General features: G+C 46.3%; 1 long non-coding RNA gene and 1 pseudogene across 2 annotated transcripts; one reads left to right on the forward strand and one right to left on the reverse strand.

Annotated features, from left to right (window-relative positions):
- The first annotated feature begins 3,310 nt into the window (after window positions 1-3,310).
- LOC129473182 (ETS-related transcription factor Elf-2-like) lies at window positions 3,311-4,393 on the forward strand (annotated as a pseudogene).
- Window positions 4,394-5,071: 678 nt separating this feature from the next.
- Window positions 5,072-21,727, reverse strand: LOC129473476 (uncharacterized). Of its 2 annotated transcripts, XR_010119232.1 has the most exons (4): window positions 21,598-21,727; window positions 19,174-19,349; window positions 8,676-8,877; window positions 5,072-5,274 (listed from the first exon to the last, which is right to left on the reverse strand). It is a non-coding gene; the product is annotated as an uncharacterized lncRNA (long non-coding RNA). The 2 variants fall into 2 exon arrangements; XR_008654273.2 differs by lacking the exon at window positions 19,174-19,349.
- Between the last annotated feature and the right edge of the window lie 969 nt (window positions 21,728-22,696).

Genomic DNA, 22,696 nt, shown 5'->3' on the forward strand with positions numbered 1-22,696 from the left:
CTGTTCTGCAGTCTGAATATTTTGGTTCCACCTGTGGTTGGCTTTTATGTTCTGGCCAGCATGGATAGGGCTTGCTCAGTTCATCTGGCACACTCAGATTATATGACTTGCAATCTGGGGGTCTGTTGCACTGAAAAACAGCTCACATTTCATTACATTTTGTTACTGATGGGTTGAATCGGTTTGAACTAGTTCTGTGGTTACAGGATGCCTTTCAGTCTGAAAGGGGATGGTGTTCATGATGACCCCAGGACAGCAGGATAAAGTGACACTGCCCTGGGCAAGCTAGAAGGGAAGGCCACTGTCCTCAGCACTAACCAGTTCCTGCAAGGGCCTCAAAGGGTCTCTGCCTTGACCCACTGGCTTCAATATATTAACATCTCTAAGGATCCCTCATTAAGGTCGTTTTCTTACCCATCAGCCTTGTGTTTTTTTATGTGTTTGCTTTGAATTGGGTTGCAATGTTATAGATTTTTAAAAAGAACACACAAAGCCTTCAAATTTTTATAAGTATTCCAAGGAAACAGCTGCTTTAAGTTCAGTCTTTCTTCCAGTCGTCTTGCTGGGAGAGCTACCCAAGGGTGACGGCAGAAAAGATGAAGTACAAAATCTAAACAGGCAGGTGCTTCCAGGTTCTCATGGACTTTCTGACTCCTGTATGGGCTAGAATCTGTAGACTTGTAAGTCTACGAGTGTGTTTCCTTGGATTTTCAGCAGAGTATTTTGTGTGCCTTAAAATCCACACTCAATAACGTTCCTCACAGCTAAACAGCTAGATACGGAGATCCAGGGGTGAGTGGCCCCTTCGGCTGCCTGCATCACTCATTCCCGCTTCCTGCCGCTGATTTGGCTGATGGAGGGGTGGAGTTACAGTGACACTTGGGGACAGGTCACTGGCTCTGGCCCTCTCCTTCTTGAAACCATAGTTAATTGTCACACCCCTGCCTGACCTGTCTTATCCTCAGTTGTTCCCGCACTGAAATCCCACTGCTGTTGGTTATTGCTTGTGAGGGTGCTTCCTCTTTAGAAGCCACCACTTCCTGCCTCCCTTGACCAGGCAAACCCCAAGCATGCTTTCAGGTCATTGCTCCCCATCTTTCATTCCGCACGGTGTGTCCACCCAGGCTCCCGCTGGAAGTGCTGGTGCTTCACGGAGCAGAGAACCTACTAGCAAATGAAGAATGGGCACCTCACTTTCCCTGGAAAGAATTCTCTCGCAACACTAACTTTCTCGTAATACAGGCTCTGTTGTGTGCATTCTGGGGACTGCCGGTTTGCAGTTAGAGCTCAATAAATCCTGTGGCCTTGAGTTGGCCCCTGGGGTATTGCCGTCCACCTCATAAAACTATTACTTAATTAAGTATGGCTCAGTACAATTGGCAGCCTCTGCTTCTGGCCAGAGCACCAGACCTGAGTGTAGATGTGCTCTGGTCTCGTCTGTGCCTCGAGCCTGGTGGGCCTCTCGTGCTGCAGAGGAGCCTTCTCCGCAGAGCTGAAGGGCAGTCCTCTGGGATCATGGAAAACACACACGATTGTTAAACAGCTCCCCCCTGTGCTGTCAGAACTCCGTGCTCAGAGGTTGCTGAAGGGCTTGTTTTTGGCAAATTGTGTTTCACAGATGTGACATAATTAAAAATAAATAACAGAAAACCATCTCTGATTGGGGAAATGCCAGGTCAATGGTCATTTAGAAACACTATTTAATACGTGCTTCACTTCAGCAGAGCTTTGAGCAAAGGGGGTTCAGACAGTAAGACCCGATTTATCTGCATTAAAAAGGACAGCTTCCAACTTTCCGATAGTAACAGACAATGATAATAAATGTCAATGGTTTCTGATGCCTGCTTTTGCACATCCGTCATAGAAGGATGTTATATTATTAAAATCTGTAACAATGTAGCTCATAAGTGTGAGGCCATGTGACGATCACCGGGGGGACTTGGGGCCAAGGAGGGGACTGGCGAACAGCTGCTGCCGGGCAAAGCAAGTTCCGAGCACCACTAGGGTCATCTTGGATCACATGATGGGATAACGTCTTTCAGTTAACGTAATTGAGCCTTAGTTCAGTTTAAGACTTTATATAGCTTAATGTAAAAAGGGAGAGACTTCTGTCTGGATTATCCATAAGGTCCTTTCCAACTATGACGACCTTTAGGACACTGTAAATAATTTTTTCTTCCTGGAAGATATAGCATATGCAGTAGGAGGAACATAAGCCAGATATACTCAGGTTCCAATACAGGGTCTGGGACCTGCTGGTCATGTGACTTTAAAATTACGTTCCTTCTAAACCTCATTTCTTCATCTGGAAAATGGTCTGCTATTCCTTATCTTAGGAGGTGGTGGTGAGGCATAAATGAACTATCACATAAGGAGCCTTTCCTTAATTCACCCAATACATATGGCACAAAATGTATTCCCTGATGATTTTTTCTTTTTCTTTTTTCAGACGGTCTTGTTCTGTTGCCCAGGCTAGAATGCAGTGGCATGATCCTGGCTCACTTTAACCTCTGCCTTCCAGTTGAAGCGATTCTCCTGCCTCAGCCTCCTGAGTAGCTGAGATTACAGGCATACACAACCAGGCCCCGCTAATTTTTGTATTTTTAGTAGAGACGGGGTTTCACCATGTTGGCCAGGCTGGTCTCGAACTCCTGACCTCAGGTGATCTGCCCACCTTGGCCTCCCAAAGTGCTGGGATTACAGGCGTGAGCCACTGCTCCAGGCCCCGGTGATTCTTTTAAAAAATGAGGTAGGCGTTGCCAGCTGTGGCCCCTGCCCCTGCCGTTAGGTGGCGGGATTTCTCAGCCCTGCGGCGGGAGGCGGGCCGGCCTCAGCTTCCTTCCGGGCACTGGAGCGTGTGCAAGCGCGTGTGTGTTGACGGACCGCACGGCGTGTGTCTCCGGCCGCGGGTTCCACCTCCTCCCCTGCCGCCGCTGCTCACGGTGTAAGTCAGTGGGAAGAAGCAGCTCCAGCCCGGGGATAAACATGGCAACGTCTCTGCATGAGGGACCCATGAACCAGCTGGATCTGCCCATCTCGGGGGTGGAAGCATCTGCTCACAGCAGTAATGTACACTGTACAGATAAGACAAGCGAAGCTGCTGAAGCCCTGCTTCATGTGGAATCTCCTACCTGCTTGAGGGATTCCAGAAGTCCTGTGGAAGTGTTTGTCCCTCCTGTGTATCAACTCCAGAATTTATCCATGCTGCTATGAGGCCAGATGTCATTACAGAAACTGTAGTGGAGGCGTCAACTGAAGAGTCTGAACCAATGGATACCTCTCCTATTCCTCCATCACCAGATAGCTGTGAACCAACGAAAAAGAATCTCCTACTATCACTGCATCTGTATCAGCAACAGCAGCTTCAAGGACAGTTCGTGTGGCAATGCAAGTACCTGTTGTAATGATATCACTGGGCCAGAAAAATTTCAGCTGTGGCAGTTCAGTCACTTAATGCAGGTGCACCACTAATAATCAGCACTAGTCCAACAACAGCCCCCTCTCCAAGGGCAATCCTCTCATTCAGGCAATCCCTACTGTGATGCCAGCTTCTACTGAAAACGGAGACAAAATCACCATGCAGTGTCCCCAAATTATTTCCATCCCAGCTACACAGCTTGCACAGTGTCAACTGCAAAGTCAAATCTGACTGGATCAGGAAGCATTCACATTGTTGGAGCCCCATTGGCTGTGAGAGCAGTTACCCCGTTTCAATAGCCCATGGTACACCTGTAATGAGACTATCAGTGCCTACTCAGCAGGCATCCGGGCAGACTCCTCCTCGAGTTATCGCTGTAGTCATAAAGGGGCCGGAGGTTAAATCAGAAGCAGTGGCAAGAAAGCAAGAACGTGATGTGGAAACTTTGCAGTTGGTAGAAGAAAAACTGGCAGATGGAAATAAGACAGTGACCCACGTAGTGGTTGTCAGTGTGCCTTCAGCTACTGCCTTTCCTGTAACTATGAACACAGAAGGACTACTGTGACATGTGAGAAATAAAATAGCAGCCCCACCATGGACTTCAGGCTGTTAGTGGCAGTACTGACATAAACATCGGCAAGGGAAGTCATCAAGAAAAGTCAAAGAAGACTTTAAAACATGTTTAATGCATATAAGAAAACAAGCAAGCTTACTGGAAATAAATTACCTATCCCATGTTTCGGTGGGAAATAAACTATGTATTGAGATACTGACAGAAAACTGCCTCTTGCAGTAGGAAAACAACTGAACCTGTCGCTAAGAAAAAGGATTGAAAGGGACCAAGCAGCTCACTAAGCTATCAAGTTACACTAAGACTTTGAACACTAACGTTCTGTAAGAGGTTATATAGTTTTCAGTTTCAGTGGGGAGGGGTTGGGATGGGTGATCTTGTTACATATAGCAATTTTTGATGCATTTTATATGTGTACCATCAATTATTACTGTGTTCGCACAGTACTCAACTGCTGCTGTGTGAACACTGTCCTAATATATGTATTTTAGAATGTGAATTGAAGAAAGGATCCAAAAACTTCAGAAAGAGGATAGCAAAAAAAGGTCTAGTGCGATTAAAATATATATATAGATCATATAGCGTAAGCTGATTTAAAACAAAGGCCTTAGACTAATTTTCGGTTTTCTTTCTTGAAATAAACTAATGGCTTGTTTGTGTAAAGCTTTTTTATTAAATGAAAAATTTTTTGAATCTTGTACCTAGCACAGTATTGTTATAGAGTTTACATGTAAGATTTTATATGATAGTTTAAGTCTGTCAGTTTCTTAATTGTGGACAAATTAACAGTTGGCCCTGGCCTTTTGCTGTAACATGTCTGTGTCACTCGCTTAGCCCTGGCATTTGTGCAGACATAACAGTTTCAGTTCTACTGTCACTTGGAAGTTCAGGATCAGCATGAATTTTTGTCAGGTAGCTCTAATAACTGGAGTTTTCTCTCTCTTTTTTTCTTTCTTTCTTTTCCTTTCCTTTCCTTTCCCCTCCCTCCCTCCTTTCCTTCTTTCTTTCTTCTTTTCTTTTTCTTTCTTTCTTCCTTCCTTTCTCTTTCCTTCTTTCTCCTTCCTTCCTTCTTTTCCTTTTCCTTTTCTTTTTTCTTTCCTCCCTCTCTCCCTCCCTCCCTTCCTTCTTCCTTTCTTTCTTTTCTTACTTTTTTTTTGTTTTAGTTGAAGTCTATGAGGGAAAGTACCAGTGTTCAGATTTGAACTATAATAGTTTTTATATTCAACATTTGGAGTCTGTTCTATTTTGTTGGACTCTTGTTTCAAAGTGTATTCAAGTAGGTTTTCTAAAATATAGAAATGAAATTTAAAAAATAAAGTACATATACAATTTGCAATTGCAAAGATATGGAATCAAACTAACTGCCCATCAGCCAACGAGTGGATACAGAAAATGTGGTATATATACACCATGGAATACTACTCAGCCATAAAAAGGAATGAAACAATGTCTTTTGCACTAACTTGGATGGAACTGGAGGCCATTATCCTAAGTGATGTAACTCAGGAATGGAAAACAAAATATCGTATGTTCTCACTTATAAGTGGAAGCTAAACTGTGAGGATGCAAAGGCATAAGAATGATATAATAGGCTCTGGGATCTTGGAAGGAAGGGTGGGAGGGGGGTAAGGGACACTGCTCAGGTGACAGGTGTACCGAAATCTCAGGAATCACCACTGAAGAATTTATCCATGTAACAAAAAACCACCTGTTCCCCAAAAACTATTGACATAAAAATAAATATTTAAAAAAAAAGTGGATATACAGGTGACCCTTGAACAGTGTGGGGGTAGAGGCACTGATCCCTGCACAGCTGAAAATCTGAGTACTTTTGATTCCCCTATGAATAGCTTGCTGTCATCCAGATGCCTTACTAATAACATAAACAGTCTATTAACAGATATTTTGTATGTGCATGATGTACTGATTTCTTAAAGTAGGCTGGAGAAAAGAAAATGGTATTAAGAAAATCACAAGGAAGGAAAAACACATTTACTGTTCATAAAGTGGATCATCACAAGGGTGTTCATTCTCTTCATCTTCACATTGAGTAGGCCGAGAAGGAGGAGGAAGAGGAGGGGTTGGTTTTGCTGTCTCGGGGGTGGCAGAGATGGAAGAAAATCCACGTCTAAGTGGACCCATGCAGTTCAAGCCAATCTCCTGGGATGAAGGCAGAAGCGTCTCCTCTGCCTGGCTCTTCTCTTACACACGAGGCACTGAGGCAGGAGTGCATTGTGGTGGAGGAGGCAGCTTTCTCAAGGAGCTCTGCCAGTGTTATGGCTTGACATGTGACTGCAACTGTGGTGCTCCGTCCAGCTTGCCACAGAGTCGGGTGGGAGCCCTCCTGGGCTGGAGCTGGGGCTCTGGTAAATAACGCAGCACAGGCTGCACAGCTGTGTGTCAGGAAGCTCAAGGGATTCTTGAAGAATTCTGGCCTCATTACTGTCTTATCTCCAATCACAGGTAACTAGAGGTGGTGGCCATGAACTGTACCTGGTCAGCAGGTGCCCTACTGTGTACCAGGCACTGTTCCAGGCTCTGGGGATACAACACAGGACAGAATAAACAAAACTCAAGCCTGCAGTGAGCCAAGATCGCACCACTGCACTCCAGCCTGGGTGACAGCGAGACTCCATCTCAAAAAAAAAAAACAAAAAACCTCATCTGCTTGGTCCTCATGTCTGGTGGAAGAAAACAGGCAGTACATCAGGTCTGAAGTGGGGAACTCCATCAGTAAATATGTATTGTCTGGGACTGAATTCTCGACCACTGGGCCCTACCACCCCGAGCAAGAGCTCTGTGTCCCATTCCTCCTCATTCTCCTCTGGCTCCTCTTTGTGTCAGGCCCAGGAGATTTGAATTTGGGGGTGCCCCATTGAACAGGTGCTGGCTGAAAGGTAGCAGGCTGGCCCTGGCACATTAGGCTTGAGTTCCACACAGAAAGTCACTTTCACACGGTAAGACCTTGATGTGGATTGTACAAAAGGCCCAGGGGGCAGGACTTCCTCAGCAAAGCAACCATTTAACTGGAAAAAATTAATTAAAAGGTAAAACATAAACCAACAATCATTTAAAGCCTCTAGTAGTTGTTCTAAGGCCAAACAGCAAAGGGAAAAGCGTCATTCAAGAAAACCTATGAAATCTCAATCAAAATAGCAAGAGTCTATGGCATTTGAGCCAGAGCTTTTACCCCCACGGCCTTTTCATCAGCTCTGTGTGGTGGGGACTCCCTCTACCCTCAGCTCCCAGTCCAGGATCCAGCTTCACACCAGTGGGGGAGGGCCATGTGCATCTCCCGTCTTCCCCAGGCTTGTGTTGTGGAAGTGCTACGTGGTGAGCTCAGCATGGAGGACTGGGGCTTCCCTCGTCACATAGACTCCATTTGTAGGGCGAGAGTTTTGCCCAGGACAAAGAATACAGGGGCTCAATTGCCCTACTCCAACTCATTGGTAGGAAGGAGCTTCCAGGCCCAGCAATTGAAGACCCATCATTAAGGGGCCTTGAGCCTTTCTGGCTCCAGGGACTTGAGCACAGCCTCTGACCACACACTGGCTAAACAACAGTTACTCTGACCCAAGACTGACTCCTAGGAAGCCAGGTCTAAAAATAAAATCATACTGATTCCTGCTCGTTTGGAAGACTGTGCACACGCCCAAGGCTACACCTTTTTAGGAAAGAGAAACTCTGAGCTACCAGACCCTGCCTAAAGGCAGGGCAAAATCCTGAACTCTCTGAGCAGTGAAAGCAGTCTGCAACCACACACAGATGCAGTGCTAAAGGTGAAAATCTAATTGGCTAAGCAGCTGAAGCACAGTCTTTGACCAATAAGTGGTTTATGCAGACCCAGGGTGAACCCTAGGATGCCGGGGTAAAAGACATACTCAAGGGGATGATAGCTGAGCCGGACATCACGCTGCAAGGTACATAAGACTTCACAGATTCAGCCCAGCCACGTCACTAATCCAGTCAACAAAATGACAAAAAAAAAATCAAGCCGCCAAATGGGATGTCAGTATCCAGAGTTACTACAAGGTACTATTTAATGTCCAGTTTTCCACAAAAAATTAGGCTTACAAAGAAACAAAGAATAGCTGAGACCCAGGAAAAACAACAGGCAATAGAAACTGCCTTTAAGGGGGCTCAGATGTGGGACCAAGCAGGTGCCTACTCAAAGTAGGATTGTAAATGTGTTCAGAGGACTAAGGAAACCACGTGTAAATAATTTTAAAAGGGTTTGATAGCAATGACTCATACTTAGAGACCGTCGCTAAAGAGAGGAATTACAAAAAAGAGCCAAATGGGAATTTTGGAGTTGAAAAGCACAATGACAAAAATGTAAAAATCACTAGAAATGCTCAACAGGAGATTTGAGCTGTTCAGATAAAACGGATCAGCAAACTCTGAAGGCAGATATACAGGATAGGTAGAAATTATGCAGCTTGAAGAACAGAAAGAAAAAAATAAAGAAAAATGAGCAGAGCCCTGGAGAAATGTTGACCACAAGCTCACCATACGTAAGCACACACAATGGGAGCACCAAGAAGGCCGCGGAAGATCTCTCTCTACAAAACCGTTAAAATGTGAGTATTTCAGCTACTCCAGGGGTATTACCTATAACAGATTTTCCAAACTTAAATGTATTATTATTATTATTATTCTTTAAGAAACAGTGTCTTGTTCTGTCACCTGGGCTGGAGTAGATTAAAGTTCACTGCAGCCTCAACCTCCTGGGCTCAAGTGATCCTCCTGTCTCTGCCTCCTGAGTAGCTGGGACCACAGACACGCACCACTGCATCCAGTGCTGAGTAATGATCTCATCTCTGACATCTCCAGCTATTGTCAAAGGAGGCATCATTCTGGGGGAGAGTCCTGTGAAGACCTGGATGATCTGGGGAATAAAATGAGGGAAGAATTGGGAGAATTGACGGACATTTCTGTAACAACCCTTTTCCATTCCCATCAGCTTAATTTTGTGATGGAGTTTTCCAGAAGTTATATCTACAAAGCACAAAAAGTAGGAAAATAATTAATTCCGAGCTATGTTGCATTCTGGCAGTGGTATATTTATCCTGTTACATTTTAAAATGAGAAAATTCAAACAACGCAGTAGCTCACACCTGTAATCCCAGCACTTTGGGAGGCTCACTTAAGCCCAGGAGTTTGAGATCAGCCTGAGCAACACAGCAAGACTCCATCTCTACAAAAAATAGAGTGAGTGTGGTGACATACACCTGTAATCCCAGCCACTTGGGAGACTGAGGCAGGAGGATCCCTTGAGCCCAGGAGTTCTACAATGAACCACGATCACGCTACTGCATTCTGGCTTGGGTGACAGTGTGAGATCCCATCTCAAAAAAAAAAAAAAAAAAAAAGAACATTCATCATATGATACATTTCCAATTAAAATTTTCTCCTTGCATTTAGTAACACAATTTTTAAATCAGCATTTATAACATTTATGTTGTTTTCATTAGTTGCATACAATAACAACAGTCGTAATCGTGAATCAAACCAGAAAATACTTTAAACTCCTGAAGTCTTTTGGTCACAGGGAATAGAGAACTTTTTTTTTTTTTGAGACAGGTTTTCACTCTGTCGCTCAGGCTGGAGTGCAGTGGTGCAAGCACACCTCAATGTAGCCTCAACCCCCTGGGCTCAAGCAATCCTCCTGCCTCAGCCTCCCAAGTGGCTGGGACTACAGGCAAACACACCATGCCTGGTCAATTTTAAAAAATTATTTTTTAGAAATGGTGGGGGGGGGGTCTCATTATGTTCCCCAGGCTGGCCTTGAACTCCTGGCCTCAAGCAATCCTCCTGCTTAGGCCTCCTAAAGTGCTGGGATTAGAGGCGTGAACCACCGCACCCAGCCTCCAAACTTTTTTGACTGAGAACTATGATAAGCAATACATTTTACATTGCAACAATCTGACACATATATGTGTGTGTGGATTGGAAACAGAAATTTCTTGAAATAATACTTATTCTTACTCTATTTGATTTACTCCAATTTTAAAGATTCCATTTCCTTAAATTTTTTACAATTTTGTTTTTATTTAATTAATTTATGTATTTCTTTTCTTTTTTTTAATTTTTAAGTTTTTAATTTAGCAAGAGACAGGGTCTGTGTTGCCGGGGCAGGCGTGGCTATTCACAGGTGTGATCCCAACACTGATCGGCACAGGAGTTTCAGCTGCCCTGTTTCCAAAGCAGGCTGGTTCATTCCTGCTTAGGCAGCCTGGTGGGCCGCTGCTCTTGACGCTGAACTTAGTGCAGATACCTGATGGGTGTCACCCGATGGGCACTGCGCACTACAGGGCAGAACTCCTGGGCTCAAGCAATCCTCGAGCCTCCCAAGCAGCTGGGACTACAGGTACATGCCACCCTGGGTGGCTATTTCTTTTAAAATTTTCTTTATATTGGTGATCACAGCCCACTGCAGTGATCTCAGGACCCTCTAATGGGCAGCCTGCTGGAGGATAAATGCTGTGCTAGAGGGTGCTTCTGCCTACTCTTTTTTTTTTTTTTTTGAGTGGAATTTCACTCTTTTCGCCCAGGCTGGAGTGCAGTGGCATGATCTCGGTTTACTGTAACCTCTGCCTCCTGGATTCAAGTGATTCTCCTGCCTCAGCCTCCTGAGTAGCTGGGATTACAGGTGCACACCACTAAGCCCGACTAATTTTGTATTTTTAGTAGAGACAAGGTTTCACCATGTTGGCCGGGCTGGTCTCAAACTGCTGACCTCAAGTGATCCTTCCACCTCGGCCTCCCAAAGTGCTGGGATTACAGGCGTGAGCCACCGCGACTGGCCTCTTCTGCCTACTCTCAACCAAAAGATCAAGAAATGCCTTGTCCTGCAGAACCAGTGGGTTCTCAGCATCTCTTGCCTGCTCTTCAGTGCTCTTGTATCCTGCCTGATTGGTGCAATTCCTTCAATATTTATTCATCCCACCGGTGAAGGTAACAGTGATTTGCTGAGTACTAACTTTATACCAGACACTGTTCTGGGCTCTCAGAATACGTCATGGAACAAAATAAGCAAACAGATCCCTGTCTTTGTTATTCTCAAATCCTGGTTGAGGGAAACAGACAGTAAGCAAGGTAAATAAGTGGAGTCAATAGCTTGTTACGTGGTGACAGGGGCTATGAATTAAAATAAAGCCAGGACAGAGATTGCAGTGAGCCGAGATCGTGCCTCTGCACTCCAGCCTGGGCGACAGAGCAAGATTCCATCTCAAAATAAATAAATAAATGAAATAAAGCCAGGAAAAGGGAATGGGGGGGGTGTGGGGTGCATGCTTGAGTAAAGACTGGGAAGAGATGAGAAATGAGCCTCAGAAATAAACTTTATAGGCAGAGGGAGCAGCAGGTGCAAAGGCCCTGTTGGGGGACCATGTCTGGAAAGTTCAAGGAGTTACAAGGACAGAATGGCTGGGGTGGCCTGAGCAAGAAGAATAGACAGGTCAGAGAAATAACAGGATCCAGTTACACACGGCCTCGCCACCCGTGTAAGACTTTGCTTGGCTCACAACCCTTGGAGAGTTCTGAGCAGTGGGCTGGTGTGATCAGACACATATTTTAACAGCATTGCTTTAGCTGCTATGTGGAGATTAGGATGAAGGGTGCAAGGAAGGACCCAGGGACACCAATTAGAAAGCCCGTATAGCACACAGGTGAGAGAAGAGTGGGGTGGTCAGCCCAGGGCACAGCGGTGGAACTGGCAAGTGCTAGCTGCCTTCGGTGCTATCTGGAAGGTAGAGTTATGGGACCTGCTTATGGGTCGGATATGCGGTTCGAGGGACAGGATTCATGGAGGGGTCCCTCCTCTAACACAAGGGTGCTGGCCTTGAGTCCCATTCCATTCAATGTAATTTTAGCTGGTGGGGACTGACGGAGATATTTACGCTAAAAAAGAAGGTGCTGGAAGCTCAAGATCCCATCTCCATTAAAAAAAAACAAAAAACAAAAAAGAAAACCAGATCTGATTCTCTGATTCTGGCAGGAGAGAGAATTGAAGCAAATGCATGGATGCAGCCCCTGTCCCAATGCCGTTCTCTGTCCCCAAATCTTATGCTCCTGACCACTCTGATGCAGTCCACTTGTGGCCCTGGCTCACTGCTAGCAGAGCTGCTATGTCCTAGATAACGGTGGTTTCCAGTTTTCTTCTTTAATCTGAGCAAAACGAAAGTGGTGGGGGAGACACCAGGTATTCCCTGTTTGTGCCCTGTCTGTGTCTGGACAGAAGGAAACTCTCCCCTGGCTGTCTGTGCTGCTTTCTGCTCTGTCTGCTCATTTCTGCGTCTTGAGAGTGGCTGAGGATGGGACAAAGAGCTCCACTCCGTCACTATGAGGTGAGGGCCACCTTCTAGGGTGTTCCGATGTCCCCCTGCTGCCACCCCAGTGCCACCTGGGACCTTCTGGGCTCTCTGCACCCCAGTCTGAGGCAAGGAGGCCAGATAGCCTTGTTCTTCCTGACGCGGCCAGTCTGGGTGTCTGGGAGGGGCTACAAGGAAGTCAGTGCCCTATTTTTCCATTTCTGACCATCTAGTTTCACTGATACTGTTTTTAACAAATGCTACACATTTGTGCTCTGGAGGGACTATCTTTATGTAGCTGGCAGAACTCAATGAATCCTTTCAGGGATCCCAACGTGAATTATTGGCTTTAATGGCTTCCCCATTCTGCTTAAGCAGAATTCCATCTTGCAGTTTGTAACACTTGCTTCACTGGTGCCTCCTTGCCCCCCCCCAGCTTCATTTTTCAGTGCTTCACCTGAACATGGAGGGATGCCATTCTGTTCAAGACAGTCTTGCAGGGAAAAATAAACGACATGTTTTTGGTAACGGGATTAGGCCACCCCGTATGCCCTGTAAAACATGTAGCATGCACACTTTCTGCTAAGTAGAAAATAGAGAATGCAGAGGTGGAAAGCCTTGTAAAGAAAACCACATGTTCTGGCATGCAGGTCACTTGCTATCCTCCAGAGAGTGTCTTCAGTTCTGGCTTGGACATGCGGATCCATCAATGCCACCTCCGGCAGCACTGCTGGGATTCAAATGCGAGGCATGGCCTCTTGGCAGGCAGCGTGGTCTTAGCGCTCGGCACTCTCCCAGTCCCAAACCAGCAGGCTGCTTTCTTACTTGGTTAGCGTTTTGACTGGAGCAGTTCTTGATTAGTGGTTTCTTTGAGCAAATGGTTCTTCAGATGGATGGGTCAATGCTTGCTCAATGAAATCATTCTTGTTAAATCAAGGTTATTCTAGATAATGCTTCCCTCCATGGAATTCATTTTTCTGTGTCTAAGTGAGATGTTGAAGTGCATTATGCACTGACGAAATACATTTACATTAGGAGAGGTTAGATCAAGGGGCTTCCCTGCTGCTGAGGGTCTCTTCTGGTCCATCTGGTGTTGCTGCCACTGGGATTCCCAGCCCATAGGCTTCAATACAGGTCCTCTTGTAGTTTTCACGCAAGTCCCGAGCAGGAAAAAAGACTTAAGGATCTGGCCAGAGAAGGTTTTCAGAGCCAAATATCCAGGCTTTTTTTTTTTTATGGACTTTGCTGATTTTGGCAAACTGTTCCATTTATAACACTTAGTACATTTACAAATAATAATGTGAGTTGAGACAGGAGAGCAAGTGTTTCCTGATGATACAGTCAGATTTCATTGTTTATGATACCACCACAAAAAGAGGCAATTTCAATGTTTTGCACAACATTGTTTCAATAACATGTTTTTGCCAGGCGAATTAGTAGCACATGGAGATGGGTGTTTCATGTGTGGGTATGAGCACTGACAAAGCCTTCCTCAGTCAAGATGGTTTATACACTAAACTGGACCATTTGCAGATTGGTACACAGAAAGTGACTAAGTGCAGAGAATACTTTGACATAGATATTTTAAAAACAAGCATACAAAAATAATTCTTGGAGTAATAGGCAGTAAATTTAAAACAATAAAATGTAAAAAGATAGATTCATGATTTTTAGGAGCCAGTGACGCTATTTCACTTGTTGTTACAAGCTCGTGCATGGAGTCCAGGCTTCTTCTAGTATAGTAGGTCCAAATGAGGTGAGTTGCTATGCGGAGGTGCAGAAAAACTTGAAGAAAACAGCCAAAGCCAATTGAAGCATGAAAATATTTTGAAGACTTAGACTGATGTCATGGATGTGAGGTAAAGCAGAGAGAATTCCTGTTCAGTATACCCTCCATCCAGCTTCCCCTAATGTTAGCATCTGACACATTGGTTTTACAATGGTCAAAATCAGGAAATTAACATTAGTCCAATATTAAGTAAAGTACAGACCTTAGTTGGTTTTCTATTAGTGTCCTTTTTTCTGTTGCAGGGTGCAATCCAGGGTCCCATATTACAGTTAGCTGCCATCTGTCCTGAGTGTCCTTCAATTATCACAGAAACCATTAGTAACAACAATGACAATCGTTACACTTTACATTTCCACCTCGTCTCACGGGATTATACTGCTTAGGTTTCATCCTAGGGATGTAGGATTCCATCGCGCAGTGCATCAGCTCAGGAGTCAAAGCTCTGTGAGCTAACTTCTCTGGCGTGAAGCTCTCTGATAGCTTCTCTGTGTTTACAAGACTTAGCCATCAAGAGGGTGGGAGTTCTTTGGTTTGTGAGACTATTCAATATCAGAAAAGCACTAATTGCATTCTACACATCTTCATACGGAGAACAGTAAATAAATAAACACATCAACAAATAAATACCGTTTACTGGGAATGCCAGGAAATATGAATCTGATTTTTCTGTTTTCTCTTTTTACAGTTTCACTATGTTTTATTTTTCGCACAGCCCCCTGTTCCATTTCTAATCTCTGAAAGAAAAGTCGTCATGGATGGTAGCACTTTAACTTTTTACAGTTGTGGTTTCTGGCAATGAGCTTTGACATTACTGTTACAATGATGATAATAAAGATAATGGAAACTATTTTATATGCAATTTCTATCCTGAAATTTATAGGGCTTTAATATTTCTTCCTTTACTCATCCTCAGAGCATAGCTGGGAAGTAGGAGAGAAACATGCTAGTACCTCCATCCCGTGGGCAACATCTGTCATTTCAATTTGATATTTGCATCGACTTGGACACCCGCACCCACCTCTTGGCAATGCGTTGTTTCCTTGGCTCTCAGGACGGGACATGCTGCTGGTTTTTCCATGTCTCGGTCTCCTTCTGGTGAGTATTCTTCTATTTCAAATCATGGGTGTAGCAGCCCATTTCAACATACTGAAAACACTCACCCTAGGTAAGTATCCATCCCTGTACCTCCGCTCCATTTAAATGGCAGCTGCTCTAGGTTCCAGGTGGCAGTGTTAGCACCTGTTCGTTTACTAATGGACGTCTAGAATGTAAGGTGCAGCATCTGGCAAAGGGTGTGGGCTTGGGAATTAACTGCTGAGTAAACCTCATTCCAATCCTGTCTGTCTCTCCAAACTCCAGACCACGTATCCGACGACTTGCTCAACACCTCCAGACTAACAGCTTGCAGGACTTCACACTTGACATTTCCCAAGTCCCAGGATGCCCTTTTGTAGAAAGCAGCCCCACCTTACAAGCCATTGTCAGGCCAGCTTCCTGGGAGACTGATTCCGCTCCTCACTTCACATATTAATTCACCGCCAAATCTTGCGTGTTTCTCTTTCCTGAATAGTTCTCACACTTATCCACGTCTCCTTCACCCCCACTGGCACGACCCAGATGTGGGACAGCACCAGCTGTCTCCACTGCAGCCCCTTCCCTGGCTTCCGGTCTCATTCCCCGTCAGTCCCTTCTCTTCTCTGCCACCAGGGTAGAACTTTTTTTTTTTTTTTTTTTGAGAAAGAGTCTTGCTCTGTCACCCAGGCCTCAGTTCAGTGGCATGATTTTGGTTCACTGCAACTTCTGCCTCTCAGGTTCAAGCAATTCTCCTGCCACAGCCTCCTGAGTAGCTGAGATTACAGGCACCCACCACAACACCAGGCTAATTGTTACTTTTTTTTGGTAGAGACGGGGTTTCACCATGTTGGCCAGGTTGGTCTTGAACTCCTGACTTCAGGCGATCCATCTGCCTGGGCCTCCCAAAATGCTGGGATTCCAAGCGTGAGCCACCACACCCGGCTCCAGGGTAGAACTTTTAAAATGCAATCTGGCCAGCATTGTGGCCCAAAAGCCTTCAATAGTTTCCCAGTTCACTCAGGAGAAAGCCATATTTTTCACAGTTTTTGACTCGTGTCAATTGTAAGGAAGACTTCTTACATCTAGACCCAATAAACACACGCACATCCGAGTGCACACACATGCGCACACGCGTATTTGATGGGTCGTGATGCTCAGATAAGGAATAAAGATGCATAGGATAAAGATACATGTAAGAGTAAAGCGCATCTGCACTGCGTTCCTGTCCCCTCCACCCTCCCTGGCCTCTCACTGCCAGGTCTGAAGGGCTGTGTTCTCATATGGTGAGACATGAGGTTTCCTCCACCTGCAACGACCCCACCCCCAGCAAACATCCCCCTCGCCTCTTTCACTCCACCCTTTAGGGCTCAGCTGACATGTGCCTTCTCCATGGAGGGCTGTGCCCGACAAGCCCTCCCTCCTCCCAGCCTTAGCTCCAGTTACCCCTGTTAACTTTCAGCCTGTGTGTCACTTATGAGATGAATAATGATGTTTTTGCTCCATGAGGGCAGGGGCTGTGTTTGTCTTTCTCAGTGCTGTATTCAGAGTGCCTGGCCTCAGACAAGTACTAGATATTTGCTAAGTTACCAGATTGATTAATCAGACTCTTTCTGTGTCCTGGTCAAGCTTGTGAACTTAAATCTGTGAAGATAAAAACATTGCTTCCTGATTGAAAATGAATTATTTGGCAGTGTGAAACTGGGTCTGGGTTTCTCAGCTGGGTTTCCAGGAGTACTGTATCTTATACAGTTCAAGAGAACATTTATAGAACTGTAAATTCATGCGCACTTAATGCTTAACTATTTAAATAGCCTTACAATAACTTTAGTACACCACAAATGTCTAAGTTAAACAGCCCTTGGGTTCCTAAGATAAAAAACAGCAAATGAGATTTTATGATCAAATAGAAAATTAAATTGTAGATCTATACAATATATAAATTCTGGCAATACTGTGCTTACCTTAGTTGAAAATGTTATTTCGCTCATATGGTTCAGTATATTTTGAGCATCAACGTAACTGTGTGATTATTGATACATTACTTTTATCCAGCTAGATACATTATACCAAAATAGTAAAAACTGGAGAGAAACTTTTAATAACAACTTTATTAATCCATTGGCCAAATACATGTCATTATTAGAAGGACATGGAGACCCAAGATCTTAGGTTAGAGGTGTCTAAGATTACTCTTTAGCATTTTCTTATTGTTTGATCATTGTAATGCTCTGCCTTATATTTCATTTGTTAAAATTTCTCAGCATAATTGATTCTTAGAAATCTTCTTCATCATACCCCAAACCCTCCATATCGTCCTCTGAAGGCAATTGTCCAGCCTGTACCTCCCTCCTGAGGCACATGTGCTGGAGCAGGTTCAGGCATGGCCCATGTGTTTCATGCTCAAACAGCTAGAATGATGAGAAGGGCCTCATGTATGTGGAGTTGGAATCTGGCCCCTCCCCCATAGCTTTGACCTACTGGCTCGTTCTCTATCTGATTTCTGAATCCAACAGAACAAGGCCAAGTCTGTTTCCAAAGCCAGCTCCCCGGGAACTTGAAGGCAGCAGCTCACATCTGCTAGAATGTCCTCCAGCTGCCCTCGATTCCAGCCAGTTATCCCTAGTGTGGCATGATTTCTGCCTCCGTCAAAGACTTGATCTCCCTTCTTGGAATCTAGAAACCCACATTGCTTTTCAGAGGGAAAAAGGGAGCCCCTTAGTCAGTGCATCAGCCAGGGCCCAACCAGGAAATTTGAACAGGGAAAGTTTAATATAAAGAATTATTAGCCAGGCACGGCGGCTCATGCCTATAATCCCAGCACTTTGGGAGGCCGAGGTGGGCAGATCACCAGAGGTCAGGAGTTTGAGACCAGCCTGGCCAACATGGTGAAACCCCATCTCTGCTAAAAATAAAAAAAAAAAAATTAGCCGGGCGTGGTGGTGTGTGCCTGTAATCCCAGCAGGAGGCTGAGGCAGGAAAATCACTGGAACCCGGGAGGTGGAGGCTGCAGTGAGCCGAGATCGTGCCACTGCCCTCCAGCCTGGACAACAGAGTGAGACTCCATCTCAAAACAGAAAACAGCAACAACAAAAAGAATTATTAACATAACAGGGGACTGGAGTCCTGAAGGACTGGCTAGTTAGAAGTGGACTCAAGAGTGAAAAATAGCATATACATAAGGAGGGCCCAGCCCCCCATGGGCTGAGATACATTTCCCCAAGAAAGGGCTCCTATTGCCCAACCTGAGGTTCAGACCTAGTTAGAAAGATCTAATCAGCCATGGTTATGGCTCCCTGAATGGCAGAGAAGCTGCTGTGGTACTGTGTGGGAGGACTTTCTGGAAATCCATCCTTCAGAACTTGCTAGAAATCTCCCCTCTAGTATCGGGGGAAAGGTATTCACCAAGAGACATCTTGCCAAAGGCCTGAACCCAAGGTGGGGGTCTGGAAGGGAGCTCCTGGCCATTGGGGATTGCTGGCTGCCATGTCCTGCAGGAACCTCGACAAGAGGGCCCACTGGAACCAGGACAGAAAGCCCCTTCCCCTATAATCTTCCTCTAATGCCCTCTACTGACTAAGTTTAGCACTGCCAGCTGGCGAAAGAAGCACACGTAGTGGGCCAGCCGTGTTTTGTAGGTAGATGATGAATGGGTGAATATGGAGCTGTCGATAAACTGACAATGGGCACAGGTGATGGACAGGTGGCTCGGATCATGCCATGAACACATCCCTGTGTTTGCCCCGAATCCCTGCCTCCTGCTGAAGCTGAGTCATGTTGGTGCTGTGAACACTTTGGGCTGGAGGGAGCATCTGGGGTGGGTGGACCCGCATGGTAAGGGAGCATGAGACATGGCTGTCCTCGTGTGGGCTGGGGGGCTCGTGTGACCCCCTGACCCCAGAGGGCAGATGTCTGGGAAAGAGTACTGGGCTATGTGCCCACATCCCGCCCTCTCCTCACCCTGGCCATGTCCCACCCAGGTTGAAGGCCCTGCAGCAGTGGGACACTTGACCTCTGTAAGACGAGGCTGTGCTCTGCTGAAGTCCCAGGTAACAGCAAGGGTCCCGTAAGGCAGCGGGAGACCAGGATGCAGGTGCAAGCGTGGCGAGGCTGTTTCCCACTAGTGTTATGAGTTGGCTTGGTCCCGGGGCATTGTTCACGGATGGCTTTCTGCTTCTGAGATAGAGTCTATAGTGGAGGAAAATAACCTCATGCGTTAAAAAAAAGTAGTTTTGAGGGGGTAAGGTGCATTTGTCCATTGGCCTGGGTCTCTGACTCTCCAATGATAAAGCACACATTATGACCCAGACTCCCCCAGTCACACCCAAGGATGCTTGCCCTGTGCCTAACAAATTGCTGCAGGGCTGCAGGCCTCAGGAAGAGCAGCCCATCTCAAATGAGAAGGTTTCAGAGGCAGGAACAGTGAGTAAGGCACAATCCCACAGGCGCCCAGCTCAGACCAGCAGGATCTGAGGCCAGGGCCTGGCAGACGGAGCTGAGGGGAGAGCCTGCGACTTCCCTTTTTGAAGAATTTGGTAGCACAACACAGGCACAGGAGAGCTTGAAGTGCAGACACAAAGGGGACGCCTGGGGAAGCTTGGATATTGAAAACAACCACGTGATAGGGAGGATGCTGTGAGGTGGCCTGACAGAGGAAAAAGAGCTTTCCCAGATAAAGGATTCAGCTCTGTTGCTGTGAACTGAGCTTCTACCCCAAGGACAGGCACTCTTCCTGCGGGATGCTGCAGAGCCCCCCTGGCTTGTACCAGACACCCCTGCAATCTGGGCCTGGCTGTGTCCCACAGCGCTGGCCAAGAGAACCGCTTGCCAGTGCTTTCCTTGCTCTACATAAACCAGACACGGGCTCTGCTTGCCAAGCGCACTTTGCTGTCAGGCTGGCGGGGCTGCGGCCTGGCTCTGGGCTCTGCAGAGGGGAAAGTCAGTGTGCCCATCTGCTGCCCACCCTGGCCCTGCCCGGCTGGCCCAGCATCACACACATCATTCATGACAGGAGCTTGCAGAGCTGAGTGAAATGCAAGGTCCTTAATGGAACACTGAGCGTCCTGTTTGTCCCTTTTCCTCAGCAGGTGGGACTCGTGCCTAACCTAACAGCCTGACCGTAGGAGCCAGGCTCACAGGGGAGCCATCTGTGTCGGTGCCTGAAAAACTCTGGCAGGTTTGGCCCTCCCCCCAGCACCCTGAAGAAGAGGCCCTGGGGTGACATGCACAGGTGTGACCTAGGACTCCAGCCTCCTTGGCCGGTTGTCACCACACCCCTGGGGCTTTTCTTTTCTTTTTTTTTTTTTTTTTTTGAGACAGAGTCTCGCTGTCGCCCAGGCTGGAGTGTAATGGCGCAATCTCGGCTCACTGCAGGCTCTGCCTCCCGGGTTCACGCCGTTCTCCTGCCTCAGCCTCCCGAGTAGCTGGGACTACAGGCACCTGCCACCGCGCCCGGCTAATTTTTTGTATTTTTAGTAGAGACAGGGTTTCACCGTGTTAGCCAGGATGGTCTCGATCTCCTGACCTCGTGATCCGCCCGCCTCGGCCTCCCAAAGTGCTGGGATTACAGGCGTGAGCCACCGCGCCCGGCCCCCCCTGGGGCTTTTCTTATGATCATGGGAAGTGGGCACTACTATTTCCATTGTACACAAGGGAGGAGTTCACATAATCATAACTTCCATTCTTGTCCCTGTATAGAATTTCAATTTCACTTTAGTACATATGATTATCCAGTGTCTAAGCAAGAATACACAGTGAGCTGGTGTTCCTGCTAGAGCAGGGAGAACTCAGTACTTGGGGAATGTGAATTATAGATAGGTCAATCTTCCTTTTAAGGAGGTATGAGGGGTTGAATTATGTCCCCCGAAGTTATATGTTGAAGTTCTAAGCCCCAGTACCTCAGAATGTCACTCTATTTGGAGATAGGGTCTTTACAGGAGCAAAGGAGTACAAATGTAATCTTTAGAGTGGGCCCTAATCCCCCCTGACTGGTGTCATTATTAGAAGAGGAGATGAGGATACAGACACACACAGGGGAGGTGATGTGAGGACACAGGGAGAAGACACCACTTACAGGCCAAAGAGAGACCTCAGGAGAAACCAACCGCATAGACACCTAAATCTTGGACTTCCAGCCCAAGAATGGTGATAAATAAAATTCTGTTTAACCATCCCGTCTGCAATATTTTGTTATGGCAGCCCTAGCAAACTAGTATAGGAGATGAGGCAGTGTTCTAGCTTTTCATTGCTGCACAACAAATTATTCCAAAACCTAGTGGTTTAAAGTCACAGTCATATATATATATAGTTCATGACTTTGTGGGCCAGGATTTCAGGCAGGGCTCAGCCAGGCAGTTCTTCTCTGTGTGGAATTGCCTGGCACCACTTGGTGGTATTCAGTGGGCAGACTGGCCAGTCTGGGTGGTCTGAGACTCACATATCTGATGCTGAGGGTGGAGTGTAGAAAGTGAGACACCCGCGCACAGCTGGCCTTAAAGACTGGAGGGCAGCCGCAGTCCACAGCCTCAGGGTAGCTGGACTTCTTATATGGTGGCTCAGGGATCTAAGAGTGAGGGGTTCCAAAGAGCAAATGTAGGGCTATTTATGACCTCACAGTAGAATGCAGCATCACTTCCACCACCATAGTCTACTAGTCAGAGGAGCCATGAGCCCACTCAGCTTCAAAGGGTGCAGGGAATTGCCCCCACCTCTCAGTAGGAAGGAGGGCAAAGACCTTAGTGTCCAACTGCCCTATGTGGCACCTTGGGGAGATCATGTGGGGCATGTTGGCATTAGGTGTATACCAGCCCCTGTCATTTCAGTAACAAGCTGACTGGCTTTGGACAAATCCCTTGGGCTTTAGCTTCTACCCTGTAAAAACGATAAGAGAGATCAAAGGATCTCAGAGATGTTTCCAGCGCTAAGATTGTAGGAATGGATGTACACCAGTAAAGTCTTATTCAAATGCTATCTAAGTGTATCAAATATCTCCTGGGAAGTCAAGGGTGTGGTGTCTGAGAGGGTCTGAGAAGGAGGGATGCATTTTGCTCTGCATTTGTGGTTGAATGACTAGAACTGGATTTGGGGCAGCTTCTGCTATCTGCTTCTCTCTGGATCTGCTGGCTCATGTGCCTGGGCCCCAATATGCTTTTGGAGGTAGAAGGGGAGCTTCCCATGTGACAACCATTCTCATAACCACCATCCGAATGTCTGGAGCTGTGGGGCACAGGATGGGGGACAGATGAGAGTCCCAGAACAAGTGTCAGTGGTGAATGAACAAGCGACTGCTAGGCTGATGGGGATAGGGAGGTGGAGACACTGGAGCAGGTCTCTAGGGACACCTGAGTGCCTAGGAGTTTGGTCTCTAAGGGAGGATGTGACTATTCACTGTGGTGTTTACTTACTTATCTCTACTTAGAAAAATAACGAGTGCCTAATGGAGCCCAACAGAGTGGGCACAGGAACTCGTGTGTGAGTCCCTTAAGCCTGGAGAAGGCACTTTTTCACTTTCTGTTGGGGGTGGGGGGGTGAGGGTG

The sequence above is a fragment of the Symphalangus syndactylus genome, chromosome 23 (assembly GCF_028878055.3).
Source record: "Symphalangus syndactylus isolate Jambi chromosome 23, NHGRI_mSymSyn1-v2.1_pri, whole genome shotgun sequence".
Classification (NCBI taxonomy): Eukaryota; Metazoa; Chordata; class Mammalia; order Primates; family Hylobatidae; genus Symphalangus; species Symphalangus syndactylus.